This window comes from Pseudochaenichthys georgianus, chromosome 20 (assembly GCF_902827115.2).
Source record: "Pseudochaenichthys georgianus chromosome 20, fPseGeo1.2, whole genome shotgun sequence".
NCBI classification, from domain to species: Eukaryota; Metazoa; Chordata; class Actinopteri; order Perciformes; family Channichthyidae; genus Pseudochaenichthys; species Pseudochaenichthys georgianus.
The window spans coordinates 23,264,711-23,288,638 of NC_047522.1; the positions used below are offsets into that span (position 1 = coordinate 23,264,711).

Below are 23,928 nucleotides of genomic sequence, written 5' to 3' on the forward strand. Positions count from 1 at the left end.
GACACTACACTTTGTCCAAAACAAAGGAAAATAAACAGAACATTTTTTCCCGCTGTTCTAAACTGGTACCGAGATGTTTGTTTACTGTTACACCCCTACTTTAAACCTGTCATTTTTCAGGAAGGGAGGGTTGCAGGGAGAAGGACAGCATCTCTCTGTGCCTGAAGCTCAGCAACAGAGTCATTTACACCTCCAGGGGATTATGATCAGACTCCATTATGTCTTCAATTTCTGTGAATGATAAGAATCATCCATTAGGCAAATGTTATCTCGTTGCGTATCCTGTCACAGCAACGAGCCCCCGTATGGTGACACTTGTATCGTCTTGGTCTCGCTGCTACAAGAATTATCAACAAATCTATATCTGACCCTCGGGAACTCTCAGGAAGTCAGGAGAGAGTTATGTATGAAGCGGCGAATCTGCACTGTATTTTCCACAAAACAAATAATTCTCAGTAGGGACAGGATGTTGTTGCAACACCCCGCACTGCAACGTTGATTTACACTCCTCGAGAACAAGCTAAAGCAGATGTTGATTATTTTTAAATGGAGATCTGCAGATGGGAAATAAAGTTTTCCTATGGGAGGGTGAGGTTTAATTCAGGTTGCGGTCGGAGAGTTGAGAGAGTAAAACTTTATGTCCTGGCAATAAATTGAAAACACATAAAAAAAGATAATTCTTAGTGTTATGCAATACTTAGAAATCTTATGCAACTGTTTATTGGCTAATACATAATATCTGGGTGAGTTAGGAGAAATAGTACAAGGCTTTATCTCAAGTGTTAATTCCCTGGAGATGTGATAGTGGGCAATGCTTCTTCTAATCAAATCACTCTAACAAGATAAGCTGTTAGCACTTAAGCTGTGTTAGAATGAATTGATGAGCGGGGTAATTACTGGCAGCACAGAACACTGCAGGGAACGTCGGACCTTTTACACCACAGCAAAACAGGCACTTAAATGCCACACCAACACACAGCCACCTGCTGAAGAAAGACAATACTCTGTGAGGTCAGACGGCTGAGCTTTGACTGTAAACTGCTCACCTATATTGATTGAGAGTCATATCTTATACATGTATAAACAACATGTGTGGTTCACATCAAAATCCACATGTACATTTTTTAACAACTTCATTAAAACAAATGATCAAGAACATGATGTGCATGTTTCCTTCCCCACATGTTATTCATTAGTAACTGTTTGAAATGCAAGTAGCCAAAGTTCTTACATAAGAAGACACAAATGTAAAAAGACAGTGACTTGCAGGCAGGCTGACATGTTGTTTTAATGAGCATCAGTTTTCCCTCTACAATATGTCAATCTTTTACATGTTTTATGTCTAATACAAAATAAAACATTGCTTCATTTCTCCCAAATGATTTATTTCCCAACAGCAGACATTTGTTCTTGTCATAGCAGGAAACTCACAGGTGGAACTGATTACATTAAAAACCATTATGTTCCAGCAATCACTGTAATGAAATGCAGCAATTAGCGACATTAGATACACCTGTGTTTGACAGGACAAAGATGTTAGCAGTCCAACTTTACCTTTTAGGGTATTACTGAGGTTTTTGACTGTCTGATAAGAGTGTAAAGATACTACACGAGAGGCACACACCGGGGCTAGGTGAGCAATGATGCTAATTTGAAAGATAATGCAGTCAAGCTAGCTTACTACATTAGTTATGTTGTGGTTTCCTTCCTTGCTTTCTCTCCAAGCCACTTATGTGTGTTTGCGTTTACTGAAAATAAAATAATAAACCTTTTACACATTCAGAGAAAACAGGCCTTTACACTAGTAAAACAAATCAAACAGGCCTTTACAATAATCAAAATAAATCAAACAAAAGAGGCACAACTCAAATAGAATAATAAACAACTTAAGTAGTCTTTATTTCTTTCTAAGTAGCCTATACGCTTCTGTAGCTTTAAAAGGTAATTTAACGGTAACTTAACGGTTAAACACTGTGCCTCGAGGGCGTCTTTCTGACAGTTTGCCCATCTGTCTCTTTAGAGGAGGCGCCGTGGGAATTGTAGTCTTTTATACGTACTTGACTACAGAAATCACGGTGAGGTGGCCCTTTTTATAAACAAGAATACTGGCTCTAACAAGTTAAAAGGTGCATTTTTTGCCGTAACATAATATAACCATACAGTTTGTTTATATATTGAAAATCTCCCTTTTCACAATAATGTGGTCAATAAACAATGTGGAGCAATGAAGCTAACTCCAAACTGCCACAACACTTAATGCTAATGCTAATGCTAATGAAGCATCTCATGAGCTAACGTTTACTAACCGCCGTCTTTCCGTTGCTTCAGGACGTCTTCACAAGAAAATAACTGCTGCTTCAGGGCCATTGCACTTCTTCATGTCTGTGTGTATCCCCGCGAAGCTACATTAAGGTAGGAGCTATCTTCTTGTGCTTAATTGTAAGCTGTTTGGCTGACAGGCTCTCGGTTGCTTCCCTTCAGATGTGTTCGTGGCCTTGGCTCTTGATGACATGCAGTGTTTGCAAGTTGTGAAATGCTATAATATTTAGATGTGGCTGATCTATTAGGTATATTTGCATAATAATTGTGATGCTTAAATTATGTTGATTTTGTAAAATATGAATAATCTTGTTTACTTTATGGTATTTATGATATTGGCTATATCCTCTTGCTGTAGGGAGGATTGTGGATTGTATTTGCGATGTAACTAGGGACTTGCTATTTCATACATTGTAGTGTTGGTTTCATTGAGGATTAAACAGGGCCTGTGTTATATTACTTTGTTATAACTCTATTATGTGTCAGCTTGCTGAATTATTCTTAATTTTATAGCTGAAGTCCTGCTTTGTGGTTTCTGCTGCTGCTACAAATATCAACTCAATATCATATGAACCTTCCCCAGAATATCTGCTATTTTAATGGCAAACCACTATATTATCATGTGTATATGTGTGGATACATTCTTGTACATTAAGGATCTGAAGCTCTTTTCCATAAAAAAACCCTGATATTAATGAAAAACTGACGTTTTTAACACTTTTACTGTACTTAAAAAGCATAATACAGTATACCAATCAACCCTGCTGAACTGTATGTTTATGAAGACATTTATCAATTTAATTAGGCGCCTAATTAAATAAAATAGCTATGCTTAAGATATTGCATTTATTATACAATAATGTTAGAATACATATATACAGTATATGAGCCTCGTAGTAAATATTTATTTTCATTAAGTGTAGCATAGTGGTTCAGATCAAATACTATTACTGATATACATATGGTGTGGGATGTTAAATAATATAACAAAATGAATGGACTCTCACGCTTTATGTTGACATAACAAACATACAGGACTTATTCCTTTGTCTCCTGACAGTCCCAACCACCCAGCGTGCATCCATCACCTCAGATGGCCCCGCAGGGACCCGCCCAATGTGACAAACAAGCTTTTTATTTTCTCAGTGTGCTGCGTAGGTGTCAAGGACAGCTCTAGCTCCAACCGTGCCGTCAAGGCTCTGAAAATATTTACTGCATCCCTCACACTGAATTGACCTGCCTTGTTAGCATGGTTGTCAGCCTGACTCAAAAAACTAGAGTGTGGCAGGACAAAGGCGTGATTTTTTTTTTTTCTCACATAAACTGTTTGTGGAAGAAGTCAGAAATACGTGTAGCACAACCTGTAAGCGCACTGGTTTTGGATTGACCTTTGTCCTTTAATTCCTGTTTATCGTCACGGAAATCAGTGACCCACAGGGTGACCGTCAAGATGTAAAATGATGTAGCCGCCACACTCCTCTTGATCGGAGCTAACAGAGTAGATATGGCAAAGACAACAACATCTTTTGTACAAACAGGAAGCGTCCGAGAGATTGGGGAGGAAGGCCTGCAACGGGCCTCCGAAGAGTCACATTGTTTAAGTCTGAGCCCAAGGTTGCCTTTTTACATCGACACACAGAGAGGGATGGGAAACACTGAGGGGGATGCTTTTCCTTTAGTGTAACCTCTCCCATGAATATGTTGAGCTCTTTTATTAGATCTTTGGAGGGTCGAAGGAGTCATTTGTACTTCCTTCCAGTCCTATGAGGTTTATCTGGAGGATGCATTTTAATTTAATAAAACACTTATCTGTCATATAGACCCATTTTGCTTTTCTTACGGTTCAGTTTTATTGACGAGATAACAGAGGAAGAGGTAATGCTGCCTCCAAGCAAGGCAGTAAATATGTTGCCGTGACGGTTTAGTCTGTGTATTAAAGATGTTTGTCATGAAAATCCGACAGAGATTACAAGAGCGCAAATAAAATAAATGTGTCTGTTTTATTCTAATAGTGTCTTGTGTGGTGGCAGCACGGCGTCAGTATAGGTCCGTTAAGTGAAATGCATTTTACTGCTCTCGCGGTGTCATTCTCCATTAAGTGTCAAGTACATTCTTTGTGCGTACGGCTGCATTGTTTTGTTCTTGTGAAACTCGGCGTGGTGTGTGCAAAAGACAGTCACACACTCACACTCACACTCACACTCACACTCACACACTAACTAACTAGGGGTCTGGAACCTGTTCTTATCCCAGGACAGGCTTTCCTTGTGTAAACAGCATGTGAACAGCGTTGAGTTGTGTTTCTCACCCATGACCCTCTGTCTTTAAAAAAAAAGAGCCACAACCAGGAAGAGAAACAAGTTAACCCCAATTAAATGCAATAATACAAATAGTAACATCAATTAAATCCCATCTAAGTTGTGTTTTCTACGTTGCCTCCAATATACCCAAGGTGTCTTGCACAGTATCTCGAACCCACTTCCTGTTCCTTCTCCATGTTGTTGCTCTCCGGCTGATTCAATAACCCGGGGGCCTCACGCCGTATAAACACCCCGAGAAGAGGGTGACTCGCCATGTCCTCGTCTCTGCAGTAACAAACACGAGTCGTCGACGGATGTGTTTGGAGATAATGGTTTAGCCTTCGGTTAGACCGGGCATTTTATGGTATCTCTTTTATTGTTATGGTAATTAATTTGAATGTTTTAGGTATTTTTAGCATCTTTAGTTTTCTTATATTTCTATTTGTATTCCACACACTGCCTTGTCTTCTCATTTTGCTGTAACTCCATCGATACAACGTTGTTTGTTTTTAATCTGTGAAGGCCACTTTTGTGATATTGGGCTATACAAATAAAGTTTACCCACATCACAAATAAACAGGCTTTAATTTAATTGCCGCAGTGTAGAATGCTTATTACTTATAAACAATATCAAAATGGATATATTAAATAAATGTGTGTAGGACACGTAAGGCTCAAGCGTGACTCAGTGTTTGTGGTTTAGAGAAGACTTGTTTTGCTTGTTACGGTTTTCCTTCTCCTGTAGTGCATCATATACAGTAGGGGGGGGGGGGGTACATCCAAGCGGTTGACCAATCAAAACAGAGCTGGCCAGTCAGTCCGAAGACCTGGTAGAGGACAGCATGGGAAGCTTAGGAAAACCACGAATGCACAAGAGGCCATTGTGAATATCGCCCTAAAAGGAAGGATTCTGCTTCAACATCTTCTGCTTCAATTCTCTCTGCAGCAATAAACTCTGCAAATGCTATATTCCCTGTAATTCCTCTTGAAATCTGCCCCCTGTGAGTCATCAGAGACGCGAGTTAGTAAATGGATGCTGTAACCTTTTACAAGAACACACTGTATTGCAGCTGCACTCCACTGCAGACAAAGCGTAAACAACAGTTTGTGATGGGAAGACGGACTCCGAAGGGCCTTGAGTTGCACATTTCAGTCATCAGCCTCTCGGTTTGGGACCGCTTGCTGCATGTTCTGGGACGCCGAGTTCACTTGACCCAAAGCGAGCAACAGGTCAACACCTTTGGTCCAGCCAACATGACTCGCCTCCATAAGTCCTGTTGCTCCGATCTGCAGAACGGGCACATTAAAAAAGCATTTTGTGAGATGATCAATCCTATCAAAATGGTCTGTTTTTGATTGAACCCTCGTCAGTTGGATTCCCGGGTGTGTCTGCTACACTGGATTACCCACGCTTTAAACGTGTAATGCCCATTCGCAGTTTCTTGTTGCCGTGGTGGCCTTGCTTTAGGAGTTAGTCCTGGCACTGGTTTTAAACGATGGACGATGGCACTGAGGGCTTGTAATCAGGTCATAGTCCCAGGAGAGGGGGAGCTGGTTTAAAATGTTGTTTTCAGTCCTGTCTTCTGTAGATGGAAACTTGGAGACACAGACATGACAGCTGGAGCATTTCCAGCTTCTGGAATGTGACGTGTTTCCAAAGCGCATTGGAATATGTGTGCACGGGATCGCTTCAGGAGGAGCGCATCGCTCAGGGGTTTAGTCTGGTAGCTGAAATGGTGGCGTAACACAGGGAACACGAGTCTCTGGAGAGAAAGAGACATTCATATTAATCCTGTATTCGCCTTCACTTTGCTCACGAGGGAGAGACCATCAAAACTGTACGCCGTTAATCTCGTTTGTACGATTCCTCACGTCAGTGTTTCTGTTCCTAGAAACAGCTATAAACACTTTACTATACACGCACCTCTAGTCCTTGATATGGCTTGGCTTTATACTGCAGCTCACACACAACTAAAGTCGGTTTGACATAACGTGAGGGTCGCCTCTAATTGCATTTTAACGAATGAAAATGTCCCAGAATTTAGGATGGGTTATCGGAGAAAGGAAAATGAAAGAGATCAATGTTGATCTTAAACACAAGGGCTCATTATCTGACGTCCTTGACAAAAGTAAAGCCACTTCATTAATGAGCACATTGTATTGTGTCACTCCAATTCAATCAGCCAAGTCGAGGCATTCCTAAACTGGAGCCAAAGTGCCCTGGCATGTTTTCCCTGGCAACAACAAACATATTTCACAATGTCTAAAACACAACGATTTAATGGCATATTGCGAAAGTAAGAGTCCTTCCACATCCCTGCAGTGTTTCACTTTCAATTTGGGATTGGTTTGTTGGCTGCAGGGTTATGTCTAAATAGTTTTGCTATAAGAGTCAAAAATAAAATGGTGTGCTTCAATATTTTCATGGCCTCCAAAATTGGTCATAACATGCATGTAGTTTTTGATTCCCCCCCCCCCCCGAATAATCACAGAGGCATTCAGCGGCCCCATGGGTGCTCTCACTGAGGTCAGATCCCCCCCGCTCAGAGTGGAGGAGGAGAGCTGGAGGAAATAACACAGCAGCGGGGAATCTCATGCCAATCAACGCGAAGAGAGAAACATTACAGACGGACGCGCACCGCTTCACTGCGGCTGTGCCTCGATACGAAACATGCAAATAGAGACGACATGGAGATGTGTGTATTATGTAAGACAAGAGCAGTGCGACCTTAGACAAGAAGAAACCAAGATATTGAGGATCAAACATGGTTTTATCGATAGGAAAATCTGCCTTTCAAGAAGCATATAATTCAGCCAACAATGAAACGCATGAGCACATACTACAGTTTACATATTACAGTTTAAGCAGAAATCAAATCTGAGCTGCCGTTTTAGTTTAACACACACAGTGAAGCTCACACACACTATCGTATGCACATATAGGTCAACCTGCTGAGTTAGAAACAGAACACATGAAGCAAAGAAAGTGAAAACCATGAAGTATAGATTCACTCTGAAAGTATTACCCTACAGAACGGAACAGCTCACAGAGAAGAGATAACATCTGATCCTTTATGACACACACTAGATCAGGGGTGGCCAACGAGTCAGAGGTTAAGAGCCACATTTTTTCTCTGTTACTGCAAAGAGCCACATCAAACACACAGTCACTGATACCGCTTGTTTCAGTATTTTGTTTTCTGGAGACAAGATTCCAATCACGTCACTGATGCATTTTTGTGGCATTGGGATATATCTTCTTTAAATCCTCTGGAGCAGAGAGAGGAGCTGTGGATTATTGTTATTGATGAATGCATCAGTGTTTCTTAGGGTCAAAACACTAAACTCACAACTTCAAATGAAAGTGTTTAGTTTATTTAATAAAAGAGCACATGTTCAATGTGAAAAGTGACAGTAGTTATAGATTATTTGCAATTTGGTGCTATATATATATACTTAAAAAAATAAATTATATATCTTTTTTTAAACACCTTGAATTTCAGGGGGGGGGCTCCGTTGGCGGGGCGCAGCGCTCCTCAAAGACAATTAGGCGCATTCACACTGCGGTAGTTTCCCCACAAAGGTTCATGCGAACTTAGTTCATGATCGCGTTCACACCAAAAAGAGCCGGTACTAAAATTAGTTAATGCAAACCTTTTTACCCCCTCAAAGTCCCTGCTAGAGAGCAGGGACTTTCAAGCGGCTCTCTTGTGAGAAAAGAGCTATATTTCTGATTGGCTGGGCGGATTGCAAACCACGCCCCGTAAAACTCCCAAAAAGTTTTGTGAAGCCGCCATTTTATTATCCTCGCATTAGCATTATTAGCATTAGCATTAGCCCAGCACAGAAACGCAGAGAGACTAACTTATGGCAACACAAAATAAAACGTGGGAGCGGTGGAGATGAGGAGGTGTCGGCGTTCTGGCGATTTACTCGGAAGGCTTCAGTAGAAGCTGCTGGGACTCCCAGCAGCTTCTACTGAAGCCTTCCCCAACTCCGGGCAGTATACGCCGTGAAGTGGTTTGCGGCCTGCCAGTAAACCCAAAGCAGCAGCAGAAGAAGAAGAAGTGACGTCAGCGGCTTCATTTGCCTAATCCACCCCCAGGGACTTTTTCCGGTGTGAACGCGATCTGTACTTAGTTCATGAGAACTAAAGAGTTCGCATGAACTAAGTTCGCATGAACCTTTGTGGGAAAAGTACCGCGGTGTGAATGCGCCTATTGGTAGGGGAAACACTGGATAGTGTTTAATCAACGATAGGTTCCCCCCCCCTCAAAGGTGATTGGTTCACTGCATCGCAGGTATTATTGTGATTGGCTCTTGGGCCACATCAAAATTAGACGCGCTGTCATCCTCTCATACTGACACCTGGCATACACACGTAGGGACAGCCGGGACGAAAGTAACACGGGACGAAAGTAACACGGGACGAAAGTAACACGGGACGAAAGTAACACGGGACGAAAGTAACGGAGCAATTTTATCCGAGCCCAAACAACTTTGACCGGCCAAATTCCGTCAGAATGATCAGCATTCAATACTTAACAGAACTACTAAATATCAGGTTTAACTGTCAGGAGTAGTGTTGTCACGGTACCAACATTTTGGTTTCGATACCAAGTCAAGAATTGCGATTCCGATTCTTTTTCGATACTTTTCTTTAAAAAAGGGAAACAGTCTTAAATGTAATTGTGCTTTATTTCACACCAGAACCATAACACAAACTTTTAAACAATGAGAACAATAAATGAAATAAATGACAAGAATTCGTATTAAAAAAAAAACATGTCTCACAGACAGGCCTCGTGGTGTCCGCAGGCTCTCCCTCACTGTCAGAGATATCGCTCAAATACTTCCACATTTCGCTTCTGGCGTCTTTTTTGTCAACAAGCTGAGGCGCAGCGGCAGTTGCACTCCCACTGGCAGCCATGCGTCTCGTTTTCTCACATGCTCTGGCAGCTAGCGCGTGCACGAGAGAGGGGAGGGACTAAGAGCGTGCTTGAGAGGGGAGGGACTTAGAGCGTGCTTGAGAGAGGGGAGGGACTTAGATCGTGCTTGAGAGAGGGGAGGGACTTAGAGCGTGCTTGAGAGAGGGGAGGGACTTAGATCGTGCTTGAGAGAGGGGAGGGACTTAGAGCGTGCACGAGAGGGGAGGGACTTGGAGCGTGCTTGAGAGAGGGGAGGGACTTAGAGCGTGCTTGAGAGGGAGGGACTGCAGGCACGGCTGCAGTGCAGGGAGTGGAAGCAGAGCGCTGAACACACACAGCTCTTAAAACGGCGCTTTCTCACCGGAGTACTTTCCCCCGTCATTCTTAAAGTACCGATACTAATGAAACGGAGGAATCGTAACGTTTTTAACGGCAGAGTATCGCGGTACCTTTCAAGTATCGGTACACCGTGCAACACTAGTCAGGAGTCAGTGTCTCTTTCCCAAACTCACACATATACAATTCGATATGAACTGAAGAGCCGCATGAAACTAGGCAAAGAGCCGCGGGTTGGCCACCCCTGCACTATCTGATGTTGTTACTAACACTGTAACCCTGCTAATGTTGTGAATAAGCATCTTATTATCACCACATTAAGGCCTTTAACTCGGCTACATGACTTGACATTAAGGGTCAACTTTCGGAACTCTCCCACTCTGTCGGCACGAAGAGAGGGGAGGCGACTCCGCGAGGCGACTCCTAATGAAAATAGTTGTTTTCCCTCCTCTCCCTCGGCCTGCTGATGCACTAATTCCTCTCGCTCTCCTGATCGCTGAGGAGTGCAGCGGGAGGAACTGGAGAAGTGGTCGGACGGCTGTTGTCGGAAAATGTCCACATCAACACCCTGCATGCAACCCTAGATTGTCCTCAAACCACGTCCGAACAGGCGTGTGCACGGGCGGATACAAATAGCTTCATATGTAGTCAACAGGTGGCATGGCTTTCGTTTTGTAAATAGGGTGCAGACATGTCTAGAGATAATGAGCCAACGGATCCATTAAAGTAATTGTGATATAATATGTAAGTCATCTTTCAAGTTAAAGTACCCGATGTAGTTTTAATTGTCCCTGTGTTATGTCGTAAACTGGATGTACTCAGGTGTTGTTGGACAGAACATATCTTTTGGGGGGTTTTAATACAACATAAATAATGATTTCATCAAGAAGATATCCTTAAATGGTTGTTGCACTTTGCCTTAATTGATTTAGCATGAAAGTAATGTGATTATCAGATCTTATTGGATTACAGGTTCATTAAGTGTGATTTGAAAACACATGGGATCAATATGGCTTAATGGGTCATTCAAGTGTTCCTGCGCAGTGACGGTGGGAAACGGGTCCAGACACATTTTAGGAGCATTAGGTGTGATTCAAACTAAAGCGTTTAACACCTGGACTGATTTGTTTTCATTTCGGCAGCATTGATAACACGTTTTTCACTTAAAAAGCTAATTTTCAAGGGTTAATATTAGTATGTTGTGTCTCTAGTGTGACATGTTTCCATGCTTTAATGTTCAAAAAGCTCTATTTATCTCAGACTGCCTCTCCTGTCTATTCCACACTGAATCGCATCATTATACGCATCGTAGTGATTATTTACTCTCGGCACATGTTGCTTTGCGATCCAAAATATTCCCAAATGTGCGTTTTATACACGTATAGCCTCCCATTGGGGAAATACTACGGTCTAATGTTGCTGTTGTCTTTAATAATGATTCATCTTTGGTACGAGATATTCTCTAGAGCTAAGACAAATATTACAAAAGTGCAAACTGAAGAACGGTAAATCCAGGTTTTCACTTCAAAAGATGAATTATTGCATTTCTAATTGAAATAACATCCCGACTTTGCTATGGATACGGACTTACGGTACGTCCACACAGCAGCTTTTCTAAAATCTTGAACATCTTGGAGCTGAGCGTGTCTGATAGCTTGGGGATTTTTTGCGAGCAAGGCGACCAACAACCAATCACATGAATCTCCCGCCCCCGACATACAAAGCAAAAAACCCCGGGGATTTTATGCGAGCAATATATATATATATATATATATATATATATATAAACTCCCCAAACAGGCGAAACCCTACCAGTTTCACCCACTGTCTCTGCCACCTCCCTCCATGCCTGGTTCCTCCGGTTTGGATCCCGGTAATAGTTCTGGTCGTAAAGAACCGGGTGATTTGCTACCGTGATTTCTCGTTTGGAATATGAGGAAATGAACTGCGGTCTGGTTCTCCCTGCTTACACGCGGTTTGATTGGCTAGCGCTTCTACTGTCAGATTTGCATAAACGTGTTTGATTGGCTGACGCTTCCAGCTCGGCTTCAAAAGTTGAACATTGCTCAACTTTGGAATCCTGGAAATCCTGGACATCCTGGAAATCTTCGCTTCGCTCCCCCACAATGCAGTTCGGCGAAAAGCGAGGCAAAGTGACGTCACCCCCATTCAAAGTCAAGGGGCAGAGAAGCGGTGGAAGTGGTGGAAGATTCTTCTGAAGCTGCTGTGTGGACGTACCGTCAGACTCGTCTCTGATCAGAATATAAATACACACTACCCATCTCTGACGGATCAGATGCAGCAGTAATGAGGGCACTGTTGAATCTGTATTCCTTCCAAACTTCTCTGCAGAGCTGGAACGGCTTCTGTCGTCCTGCTTATTTGAAAAGCATCACTGGCTGATGGCAGTGATACTGATTGATGAAGTTGTTTCAGGCTTACTCTGCGTCACTTACTTCGAGTTCGCCAAACCGCAGGTGGATACCGTGTCGCTCTTCATTCTCATCGTTTCCAACCTCCTCTGTGTTCATAGCATCTATTTCTCTTTATCTGCTCGTACACCCCGTCTGTACTTCATCCTTTACAGCTTTTTCCTCTCAAGGGCCATTTCAATTTTTTCAACATCCTCCGAGGGCCGTACAAATTATTGACCTCTGCTTAAAAATCACAGCACATTCATTCGGCCTTTCTTTCATGCTGTGCAAAGAAAAAGCAACGTCTTAATCCAGATATCTCGCCATGACTCGCGCATGCATGCACGTGCACGGTGTGGCGTGACCACCAAACAGAAAGATATGGACACAAGATGTGTGCAAAAGTATTTAGTTTCCTATCCATGTGGACATGATTTAAGTGGGGGGTGGGGGGGGGCCTAACCTCCTCTAGGGCGGTCCGGGGGGCATGCTCCCCCGGGCAGAGTTTTTTTTTAAATATTGAAGTTAAAAGCTTCAATCTGGTGCACTTTGAGAGCAACATTAAGAGATCTATGGGTACATCTCTCAACACCCATATGAAACAGAACTGTAAGCATATTTTTCTTTTTGGATATTTTACAAATCACTCATTTTAAACTCTATTCTTGTTTATTAATAACAACTTTTTTTTACTGTCATATAGTATTTTATACCTGTTTACTTTATTCTCTTATTTTTTTATAACTATAATGATCATATAAAGATGTGCCTGTCCCGGAGTGGCGTTCTGGTGCTCTCCGTCAGAATTGCACCCCTGTCAGACGAGACATATACCACGTGATGACACGTTAGGCTCGTGTTGTGTTCAAGGACCATGACCGTTGCCAGGAAAAACAGGCACTCGCTTGTTTAATTATTTTGCGGTCTAGATTTCTTTAATTTTTTTCTTTTTTGCGTGTGTTTATAAATTACCTCGAGGGCCATACCAAATGGTCTCGCGGGCCGTATACAGCCCGGGGGCCAGAGGTTCCCCACCCCTGCTTTAAAGCTTTGTACATGCAGAGTGTAGGGATACTAAGTAAAAGTAGAAGTACTCAGGTCTTGTACTTGAGTTAAAATAGAAGTACTCAGATCTTGTACTTGAGTTAAAATAGAAGTACCCAGATCTTGTACTTGAGTAAAAGTGGAAGTACTCAGATCTTGTACTTGAGTAAAAGTAGAAGTACTCAGGTCTTGTTCTTGAGTAAAAGTAGAAGTACTCAGGTCTTGTACTTGAGTAAAAGTAGAAGTACTCAGGTCTTGTACTTGAGTAACAGTAGAAGTACTCGGGTCTTGTACTTGAGTAGAAGTACTCAGATCTTGTACTTGAGTAAAAGTAGTAGTACTCAGATCTTGTTCTTGAGTAAAGTAGAAGTACTCAGATCTTGTACTTGAGTAAAAGTAGTAGTACTCAGATCTTGTTCTTGAGTAAAGTAGAAGTACTCAGGTCTTGTTCTTGAGTAAAAGTAGAAGTACTCAGATCTTGTACTTGAGTAAAAGTAGTAGTACTCAAATCTTATACTAAAGTAAAAGTAGAAGTACTCAGATCTTGTTCTTGAGTAAAAGTAGAAGTACTCATGTCTTGTTCTTGAGTAAAAGTAGAAGTACTCAGATCTTGTACTTGAGTAATAGTAGAAGTACTCAGATCTTGTACTTGAGTAATAGTAGAAGTACTCAGATCTTGTACTTGAGTTAAAATAGAAGTACCCAGATCTTGTACTTGAGTAAAAGTAGAAGTACTCAGATCTTGTACTTGAGTAATAGTAGAAGTACACAGATCTTGTACTTGAGTTAAAATAGAAGTACCCAGATCTTGTACTTGAGTAAAAGTAGAAGTACTCAGGTCTTGTACTTGAGTTAAAATAGAAGTACCCAGATCTTGTACTTGAGTAACAGTAGAAGTACTCAGATCTTGTACTTGAGTAAAAGTAGAAGTACTCAGGTCTTGTTCTTGAGTAAAAGTGGAAGTACTCAGATCTTGTACTTGAGTAAAAGTAGAAGTACTCAGGTCTTGTTCTTGAGTAAAAGTAGAAGTACTCGGGTCTTGTACTTGGGTTAAAATATAAGTACTCAGATCTTGTACTTGAGTAAAAGTAGAATTCTCAGATCTTGTACTTGAGTAAAAGTAGAAGTACTCAGATCTTGTACTTGAGTAAAAGTAGAAGTACTCAGATCTTGTACTTGAGTTAAAATAGAAGTACCCAGATCTTGTACTTGAGTAACAGTAGAAGTACTCAGGTCTTGTTCTTGAGTAAAAGTAGAAGTACTCAGGTCTTGTACTTGAGTAGAAGTACCCAGATCTTGTACTAAAGTAAAAGTAGAAGTACTCAGATCTTGTTCTTGAGTAAAGTAGAAGTACTCAGGTCTTGTTCTTGAGTAAAAGTAGTAGTACTCAAATCTTATACTAAAGTAAAAGTAGAAGTACTCATGTCTTGTTCTTGAGTAAAAGTAGAAGTACTCAGATCTTGTACTTGAGTAAAAGTAGTAGTACTCAAATCTTATACTAAAGTAAAAGTAGAAGTACTCATGTCTTGTTCTTGAGTAAAAGTAGAAGTACTCAGATCTTGTACTTGAGTAATAGTAGAAGTACTCAGATCTTGTACTTGAGTAATAGTAGAAGTACTCAGATCTTGTACTTGAGTTAAAATAGAAGTACCCAGATCTTGTACTTGAGTAAAAGTAGAAGTACTCAGGTCTTGTTCTTGAGTAAAAGTAGAAGTACTCAGGTCTTGTACTTGAGTAAAAGTGGAAGTACTCAGATCTTGTACTTGAGTAAAAGTAGAAGTACTCGGGTCTTGTACTTGGGTTAAAATATAAGTACTCAGATCTTGTACTTGAGTAAAAGTAGAATTTTCAGATCTTGTACTTGAGTAAAAGTAGAAGTACTCAGATCTTGTTCTTGAGTAATAGTAGAAGTACTCAGATCTTGTACTTGAGTAAAAGTAGAAGTACTCAGGTCTTGTACTTGAGTTAAAATAGAAGTACCCAGATCTTGTACTTGAGTAACAGTAGAAGTACTCAGGTCTTGTTCTTGAGTAAAAGTAGAAGTACTCAGGTCTTGTACTTGAGTAGAAGTACTCAGATATTGTACTTGAGTAAAAGTAGTAGTACTCAAATCTTGTACTAAAGTAAAAGTAGAATTCTCAGATCTTGTACTTGAGTAAAAGTAGAAGTACTCAGGTCTTGTACTTGAGTAGAAGTACTCAGATCTGGTACTTGAGTAAAAGTAGTAGTACTCAAATCTTGTACTTGAGTAATAGTAGAAGTACTCAGATCTTGTACTTGAGTAAAAGTAGAAGTACTCAGGTCTTGTAATTGAGTTAAAATAGAAGTACTCAGGTCTTGTAATTGAGTTAAAATAGAAGTACCCAGATCTTGTACTTGAGTAACAGTAGAAGTACTCAGGTCTTGTTCTTGAGTAAAAGTAGAAGTACTCAGGTCTTGTACTTGAGTAAAAGTAGAAGTACTCAGGTCTTGTACTTGAGTAACAGTAGAAGTACTCGGGTCTTGTACTTGAGTAGAAGTACTCAGATCTTGTACTTGAGTAAAAGTAGTAGTACTCAGATCTTGTTCTTGAGTAAAGTAGAAGTACTCAGATCTTGTACTTGAGTAAAAGTAGTAGTACTCAGATCTTGTTCTTGAGTAAAGTAGAAGTACTCAGGTCTTGTTCTTGAGTAAAAGTAGAAGTACTCAGATCTTGTACTTGAGTAAAAGTAGTAGTACTCAAATCTTATACTAAAGTAAAAGTAGAAGTACTCAGATCTTGTTCTTGAGTAAAAGTAGAAGTACTCATGTCTTGTTCTTGAGTAAAAGTAGAAGTACTCAGATCTTGTACTTGAGTAATAGTAGAAGTACTCAGATCTTGTACTTGAGTAATAGTAGAAGTACTCAGATCTTGTACTTGAGTTAAAATAGAAGTACCCAGATCTTGTACTTGAGTAAAAGTAGAAGTACTCAGATCTTGTACTTGAGTAATAGTAGAAGTACACAGATCTTGTACTTGAGTTAAAATAGAAGTACCCAGATCTTGTACTTGAGTAAAAGTAGAAGTACTCAGATCTTGTACTTGAGTAAAAGTAGAAGTACTCAGATCTTGTACTTGAGTTAAAATAGAAGTACCCAGATCTTGTACTTGAGTAACAGTAGAAGTACTCAGATCTTGTACTTGAGTAAAAGTAGAAGTACTCAGGTCTTGTTCTTGAGTAAAAGTAGAAGTACTCAGGTCTTGTACTTGGGTTAAAATAGAAGTACTCAGATCTTGTACTTGAGTAAAAGTAGAAGTACTCAGATCTTGTACTTGAGTAAAAGTAGTAGTACTCAAATATTGTACTAACGTAAAAGTAGAAGTACTCAGATCTTGTTCTTGAGTAAAAGTAGAAGTACTCGGGTCTTGTTCTTGAGTAAAAGTAGAATTCTCAGATCTTGTACTTGAGTAAAAGTAGAAGTACTCAGGTCTTGTTCTTGAGTAAAAGTAGAAGTACTCAGATCTTGTACTTGAGTAAAAGTAGTAGTACTCAAATCTTATACTAAAGTAAAAGTAGAAGTACTCAGATCTTGTTCTTGAGTAAAAGTAGAAATACTCATGGCTTGTTCTGGAGTAAAAGTAGAAGTACTCAGATCTTGTACTTGAGTAATAGTAGAAGTACTCAGATCTTGTCCTTGAGTAATAGTAGAAGTACTCAGATCTTGTACTTGAGTTAAAATAGAAGTACCCAGATCTTGTACTTGAGTAAAAGTAGAAGTACTCAGATCTTGTACTTGAGTAAAAGTAGAAGTACTCAGGTCTTGTTCTTGAGTAGAAGTACTCGGGTCTTGTACTTGAGTAAAAGTAGTAGTACTCAATATTGTACTAAGTAAAAGTAGAAGTACTCAGATCTTGTTCTTGAGTAAAAGTAGAAGTACTCGGGTCTTGTTCTTGAGTAAAAGTAGAATTCTCAGATCTTGTACTTGAGTAAAAGTAGAAGTACTCAGGTCTTGTTCTTGAGTAAAAGTAGAAGTACTCAGATCTTGTACTTGAGTAAAAGTAGTAGTACTCAAATCTTATACTAAAGTAAAAGTAGAAGTACTCAGATCTTGTTCTTGAGTAAAAGTAGAAATACTCATGGCTTGTTCTGGAGTAAAAGTAGAAGTACTCAGATCTTGTACTTGAGTAATAGTAGAAGTACTCAGATCTTGTCCTTGAGTAATAGTAGAAGTACTCAGATCTTGTACTTGAGTTAAAATAGAAGTACCCAGATCTTGTACTTGAGTAAAAGTAGAAGTACTCAGATCTTGTCCTTGAGTAATAGTAGAAGTACTCAGATCTTGTACTTGAGTTAAAATAGAAGTACCCAGATCTTGTTCTTGAGTAAAAGTAGAAGTACTCAGATCTTGTACTTGAGTAAAAGTAGAAGTACTCAGCTCTTGTTCTTGAGTAAAAGTAGAAGTACTCAGGTCTTGTACTTGAGTAGAAGTACTCAGATCTGGTACTTGAGTAAAAGTAGTAGTACTCAAATCTTGTACTAAAGTAAAAGTAGAAGTACTCAGATCTTGTTCTTGAGTAAAAGTAGAAGTACTCAGGTATTGTACTGGAGTAGAAGTACTCAGATCTGGTACTTGAGTAAAAGTAGAAGTACTCAGATCTTGTACTTGATTAAAAGTAGAAGTACTCAGGTCTTGTACTTCAGTAGAAGTACTCAGATCTTGTACTTGAGTAAAAGTAGTAGTACTCAAATCTTATACTAAAGTAGAAGTACTCAGATCTTGTTCTTGAGTAAAAGTAGAAGTACTCGGGTCTTGTTCTTGAGTAAAAGTAGAAGTACTCAGATCTTGTACTTGAGTAAAAGTAGAAGTACTCAGGTCTTGTACTTGAGTAGAAGTACTCAGATCTGGTACTTGAGTAAAAGTAGTAGTACTCAAATCTTGTACTAAAGTAAAAGTAGAAGTACTCAGATCTTGTTCTTGAGTAAAAGTAGAAGTACTCGGTCTTGTTCTTGAGTAAAAGTAGAATTCTCAGATCTTGTACTTGAGTAAAAGTAGAAGTACTCAGGTCTTGTTCTTGAGTAAAAGTAGAAGTACTCAGATCTTGTACTTGAGTAAAAGTAGTAGTACTCAGATCTTGTACTTGAGTAATAGTAGAAGTACTCAGATCTTGTCCTTGAGTAATAGTAGAAGTACTCAGATCTTGTATTTGAGTTAAAATAGAAGTACCCAGATCTTGTACTTGAGTAAAAGTAGAAGTACTCAGATCTTGTACTTGAGTAAAAGTAGAAGTACTCAGGTCTTGTTCTTGAGTAAAAGTAGAAGTACTCAGGTCTTGTACTTGAGTAGAAGTACTCAGATCTGGTACTTGAGTAAAAGTAGAAGTACTCAGGTATTGTACTTGAGTAGAAGTACTCAGATCTGGTACTTGAGTAAAAGTAGAAGTACTCAGATCTTGTACTTGAGTAAACGTAGAAGTACTCAGGTCTTGTACTTCAGTAGAAGTACTCAGATCTTGTTCTTGAGTAAAAGTAGAAGTACTCGGGTCTTGTTCTTGAGTAAAAGTAGAAGTACTCAGATCTTGTACTTGAGTAAAAGTAGAAGTACTCAGATCTTGTACTTGAGTAAAAGTAGAAGTACTCAGATCTTGTACTTGAGTAGAAGTACTCCGATCTTGTACTTGAGTAATAGTAGAAGTACTCAGATCTTGTACTTGAGTAAAAGTAGAATTCTCAGATCTTGTACTTGAGTAAAAGTAGAAGTACTCAGATCTTGTACTTGAGTAAAAGTAGAAGTACTCAGATCTTGTTCTTGAGTAATAGTAGAAGTACTCAGATCTTGTACTTGAGTAAAAGTAGAAGTACTCAGGTCTTGTACTTGAGTTAAAATAGAAGTACTCAGATCTTGTTCTTGAGTAAAGTAGAAGTACTCAGGTCTTGTTCTTGAGTAAAAGTAGAAGTACTCAGGTCTTGTACTTGAGTAGAAGTACTCAGATATTGTACTTGAGTAGAAGTACTCAGATCTTGTACTTGAGTAAAAGTAGTAGTACTCAAATATTGTACTAAAGTAAAAGTAGAAGTACTCAGATCTTGTTCTTGAGTAAAAGTAGAAGTACTCGGGTCTTGTTCTTGAGTAAAAGTAGAATTCTCAGATCTTGTACTTGAGTAAAAGTAGAAGTACTCAGGTCTTGTTCTTGAGTAAAAGTAGAAGTACTCAGATCTTGTACTTGAGTAAAAGTAGAAGTACTCGGGTCTTGTTCTTGAGTAAAAGTAGAATTCTCAGATCTTGTACTTGAGTAAAAGTAGAAGTACTCAGGTCTTGTTCTTGAGTAAAAGTAGAAGTACTCAGATCTTGTACTTGAGTAAAAGTAGTAGTACTCAAATCTTATACTAAAGTAAAAGTAGAAGTACTCAGATCTTGTTCTTGAGTAAAAGTAGAATACTCATGGCTTGTTCTGGAGTAAAAGTAGAAGTACTCAGATCTTGTACTTGAGTAATAGTAGAAGTACTCAGATCTTGTCCTTGAGTAATAGTAGAAGTACTCAGATCTTGTACTTGAGTTAAAATAGAAGTACCCAGATCTTGTACTTGAGTAAAAGTAGAAGTACTCAGATCTTGTCCTTGAGTAATAGTAGAAGTACTCAGATCTTGTACTTGAGTTAAAATAGAAGTACCCAGATCTTGTTCTTGAGTAAAAGTAGAAGTACTCAGATCTTGTACTTGAGTAAAAGTAAAAGTACTCAGCTCTTGTTCTTGAGTAAAAGTAGAAGTACTCAGGTCTTGTACTTGAGTAGAAGTACTCAGATCTGGTACTTGAGTAAAAGTAGTAGTACTCAAATCTTGTACTAAAGTAAAAGTAGAAGTACTCAGATCTTGTTCTTGAGTAAAAGTAGAAGTACTCAGGTATTGTACTGGAGTAGAAGTACTCAGATCTGGTACTTGAGTAAAAGTAGTAGTACTCAAATCTTATACTAAAGTAGAAGTACTCAGATCTTGTTCTTGAGTAAAAGTAGAAGTACTCGGGTCTTGTTCTTGAGTAAAAGTAGAAGTACTCAGATCTTGTACTTGAGTAAAAGTAGAAGTACTCAGGTCTTGTTCTTGAGTAGAAGTACTCAGGTCTTGTACTTGAGTAGAAGTACTCAGATCTTGTTCTTGAGTAAAAGTAGAAGTACTCGGGTCTTGTTCTTGAGTAAAAGTAGAATTCTCAGATCTTGTACTTGAGTAAAAGTAGAAGTACTCAGGTCTTGTTCTTGAGTAAAAGTAGAAGTACTCAGATCTTGTACTTGAGTAAAAGTAGTAGTACTCAGATCTTGTACTTGAGTAATAGTAGAAGTACTCAGATCTTGTCCTTGAGTAATAGTAGAAGTACTCAGATCTTGTACTTGAGTAAAAGTAGTAGTACTCAGATCTTGTACTTGAGTAATAGTAGAAGTACTCAGATCTTGTCCTTGAGTAATAGTAGAAGTACTCAGATCTTGTATTTGAGTTAAAATAGAAGTACCCAGATCTTGTACTTGAGTAAAAGTAGAAGTACTCAGATCTTGTACTTGAGTAAAAGTAGAAGTACTCAGGTCTTGTTCTTGAGTAAAAGTAGAAGTACTCAGGTCTTGTACTTGAGTAGAAGTACTCAGATCTGGTACTTGAGTAAAAGTAGAAGTACTCAGGTATTGTACTTGAGTAGAAGTACTCAGATCTGGTACTTGAGTAAAAGTAGAAGTACTCAGATCTTGTACTTGAGTAAACGTAGAAGTACTCGGGTCTTGTACTTCAGTAGAAGTACTCAGATCTTGTTCTTGAGTAAAAGTAGAAGTACTCGGGTCTTGTTCTTGAGTAAAAGTAGAAGTACTCAGATCTTGTACTTGAGTAAAAGTAGAAGTACTCAGATCTTGTACTTGAGTAAAAGTAGAAGTACTCAGATCTTGTACTTGAGTAGAAGTACTCCGATCTTGTACTTGAGTAATAGTAGAAGTACTCAGATCTTGTACTTGAGTAAAAGTAGAATTCTCAGATCTTGTACTTGAGTAAAAGTAGAAGTACTCAGATCTTGTACTTGAGTAAAAGTAGAAGTACTCAGATCTTGTTCTTGAGTAATAGTAGAAGTACTCAGATCTTGTACTTGAGTAAAAGTAGAAGTACTCAGGTCTTGTACTTGAGTTAAAATAGAAGTACTCAGATCTTGTTCTTGAGTAAAGTAGAAGTACTCAGGTCTTGTTCTTGAGTAAAAGTAGAAGTACTCAGGTCTTGTACTTGAGTAGAAGTACTCAGATATTGTACTTGAGTAGAAGTACTCAGATCTTGTACTTGAGTAAAAGTAGTAGTACTCAAATATTGTACTAAAGTAAAAGTAGAAGTACTCAGATCTTGTTCTTGAGTAAAAGTAGAAGTACTCGGGTCTTGTTCTTGAGTAAAAGTAGAATTCTCAGATCTTGTACTTGAGTAAAAGTAGAAGTACTCAGGTCTTGTTCTTGAGTAAAAGTAGAAGTACTCAGATCTTGTACTTGAGTAAAAGTAGTAGTACTCAAATCTTATACTAAAGTAAAAGTAGAAGTACTCAGATCTTGTTCTTGAGTAAAAGTAGAAATACTCATGGCTTGTTCTGGAGTAAAAGTAGAAGTACTCAGATCTTGTACTTGAGTAATAGTAGAAGTACTCAGATCTTGTCCTTGAGTAATAGTAGAAGTACTCAGATCTTGTACTTGAGTTAAAATAGAAGTACCCAGATCTTGTACTTGAGTAAAAGTAGAAGTACTCAGATCTTGTCCTTGAGTAATAGTAGAAGTACTCAGATCTTGTACTTGAGTTAAAATAGAAGTACCCAGATCTTGTTCTTGAGTAAAAGTAGAAGTACTCAGATCTTGTACTTGAGTAAAAGTAGAAGTACTCAGCTCTTGTTCTTGAGTAAAAGTAGAAGTACTCAGGTCTTGTACTTGAGTAGAAGTACTCAGATCTGGTACTTGAGTAAAAGTAGTAGTACTCAAATCTTGTACTAAAGTAAAAGTAGAAGTACTCAGATCTTGTTCTTGAGTAAAAGTAGAAGTACTCAGGTATTGTACTGGAGTAGAAGTACTCAGATCTGGTACTTGAGTAAAAGTAGTACTACTCAAATCTTATACTAAAGTAGAAGTACTCAGATCTTGTTCTTGAGTAAAAGTAGAAGTACTCGGGTCTTGTTCTTGAGTAAAAGTAGAAGTACTCAGATCTTGTACTTGAGTAAAAGTAGAAGTACTCAGGTCTTGTTCTTGAGTAGAAGTACTCAGGTCTTGTACTTGAGTAGAAGTACTCAGATCTTGTTCTTGAGTAAAAGTAGAAGTACTCGGGTCTTGTTCTTGAGTAAAAGTAGAATTCTCAGATCTTGTACTTGAGTAAAAGTAGAAGTACTCAGGTCTTGTTCTTGAGTAAAAGTAGAAGTACTCAGATCTTGTACTTGAGTAAAAGTAGTAGTACTCAGATCTTGTACTTGAGTAAAAGTAGAAGTACTCAGATCTTGTTCTTGAGTAAAAGTAGAAGTACTCGGGTCTTGTTCTTGAGTAAAAGTAGAATTCTCAGATCTTGTACTTGAGTAAAAGTAGAAGTACTCAGGTCTTGTTCTTGAGTAAAAGTAGAAGTACTCAGATCTTGTACTTGAGTAAAAGTAGTAGTACTCAGATCTTGTACTTGAGTAATAGTAGAAGTACTCAGATCTTGTCCTTGAGTAATAGTAGAAGTACTCAGATCTTGTATTTGAGTTAAAATAGAAGTACCCAGATCTTGTACTTGAGTAAAAGTAGAAGTACTCAGATCTTGTACTTGAGTAAAAGTAGAAGTACTCAGGTCTTGTTCTTGAGTAAAAGTAGAAGTACTCAGGTCTTGTACTTGAGTAGAAGTACTCAGATCTGGTACTTGAGTAAAAGTAGTAGTACTCAAATCTTGTACTAAAGTAAAAGTAGAAGTACTCAGATCTTGTTCTTGAGTAAAAGTAGAAGTACTCAGATCTTGTACTTGAGTAAACGTAGAAGTACTCAGATCTTGTACTTGAGTAAACGTAGAAGTACTCAGGTCTTGTACTTCAGTAGAAGTACTCAGATCTTGTTCTTGAGTAAAAGTAGAAGTACTCGGGTCTTGTTCTTGAGTAAAAGTAGAAGTACTCAGATCTTGTACTTGAGTAAAAGTAGAAGTACTCAGATCTTGTACTTGAGTAGAAGTACTCTGATCTTGTACTTGAGTAATAGTAGAAGTACTCAGATCTTGTACTTGAGTAAAAGTAGAATTCTCAGATCTTGTACTTGAGTAAAAGTAGAAGTACTCAGATCTTGTACTTGAGTAAAAGTAGAAGTACTCAGATCTTGTTCTTGAGTAATAGTAGAAGTACTCAGATCTTGTACTTGAGTAAAAGTAGAAGTACTCAGGTCTTGTACTTGAGTTAAAATAGAAGTACCCAGATCTTGTACTTGAGTAACAGTAGAAGTACTCAGGTCTTGTTCTTGAGTAAAAGTAGAAGTACTCAGGTCTTGTACTTGAGTAGAAGTACCCAGATCTTGTACTAAAGTAAAAGTAGAAGTACTCAGATCTTGTTCTTGAGTAAAGTAGAAGTACTCAGGTCTTGTTCTTGAGTAAAAGTAGAAGTACTCAGGTCTTGTACTTGAGTAGAAGTACT

At 38.9% G+C, this 23,928-nt stretch overlaps 1 long non-coding RNA gene across 1 annotated transcript in view; it reads left to right on the forward strand.

The window, feature by feature from the left end:
* Positions 1-2,021: 2,021 nt before the first annotated feature.
* LOC117465680 (uncharacterized) overlaps positions 2,022-23,928 on the forward strand; it is a 95,961-nt gene continuing 74,054 nt past the window's right edge. Inside the window, exons 1-2 of the long non-coding RNA XR_004554205.1 lie at positions 2,022-2,075; positions 2,329-2,412. This is a non-coding gene — a long non-coding RNA (uncharacterized lncRNA). The remainder of the gene's footprint in view (positions 2,076-2,328; positions 2,413-23,928) is intronic.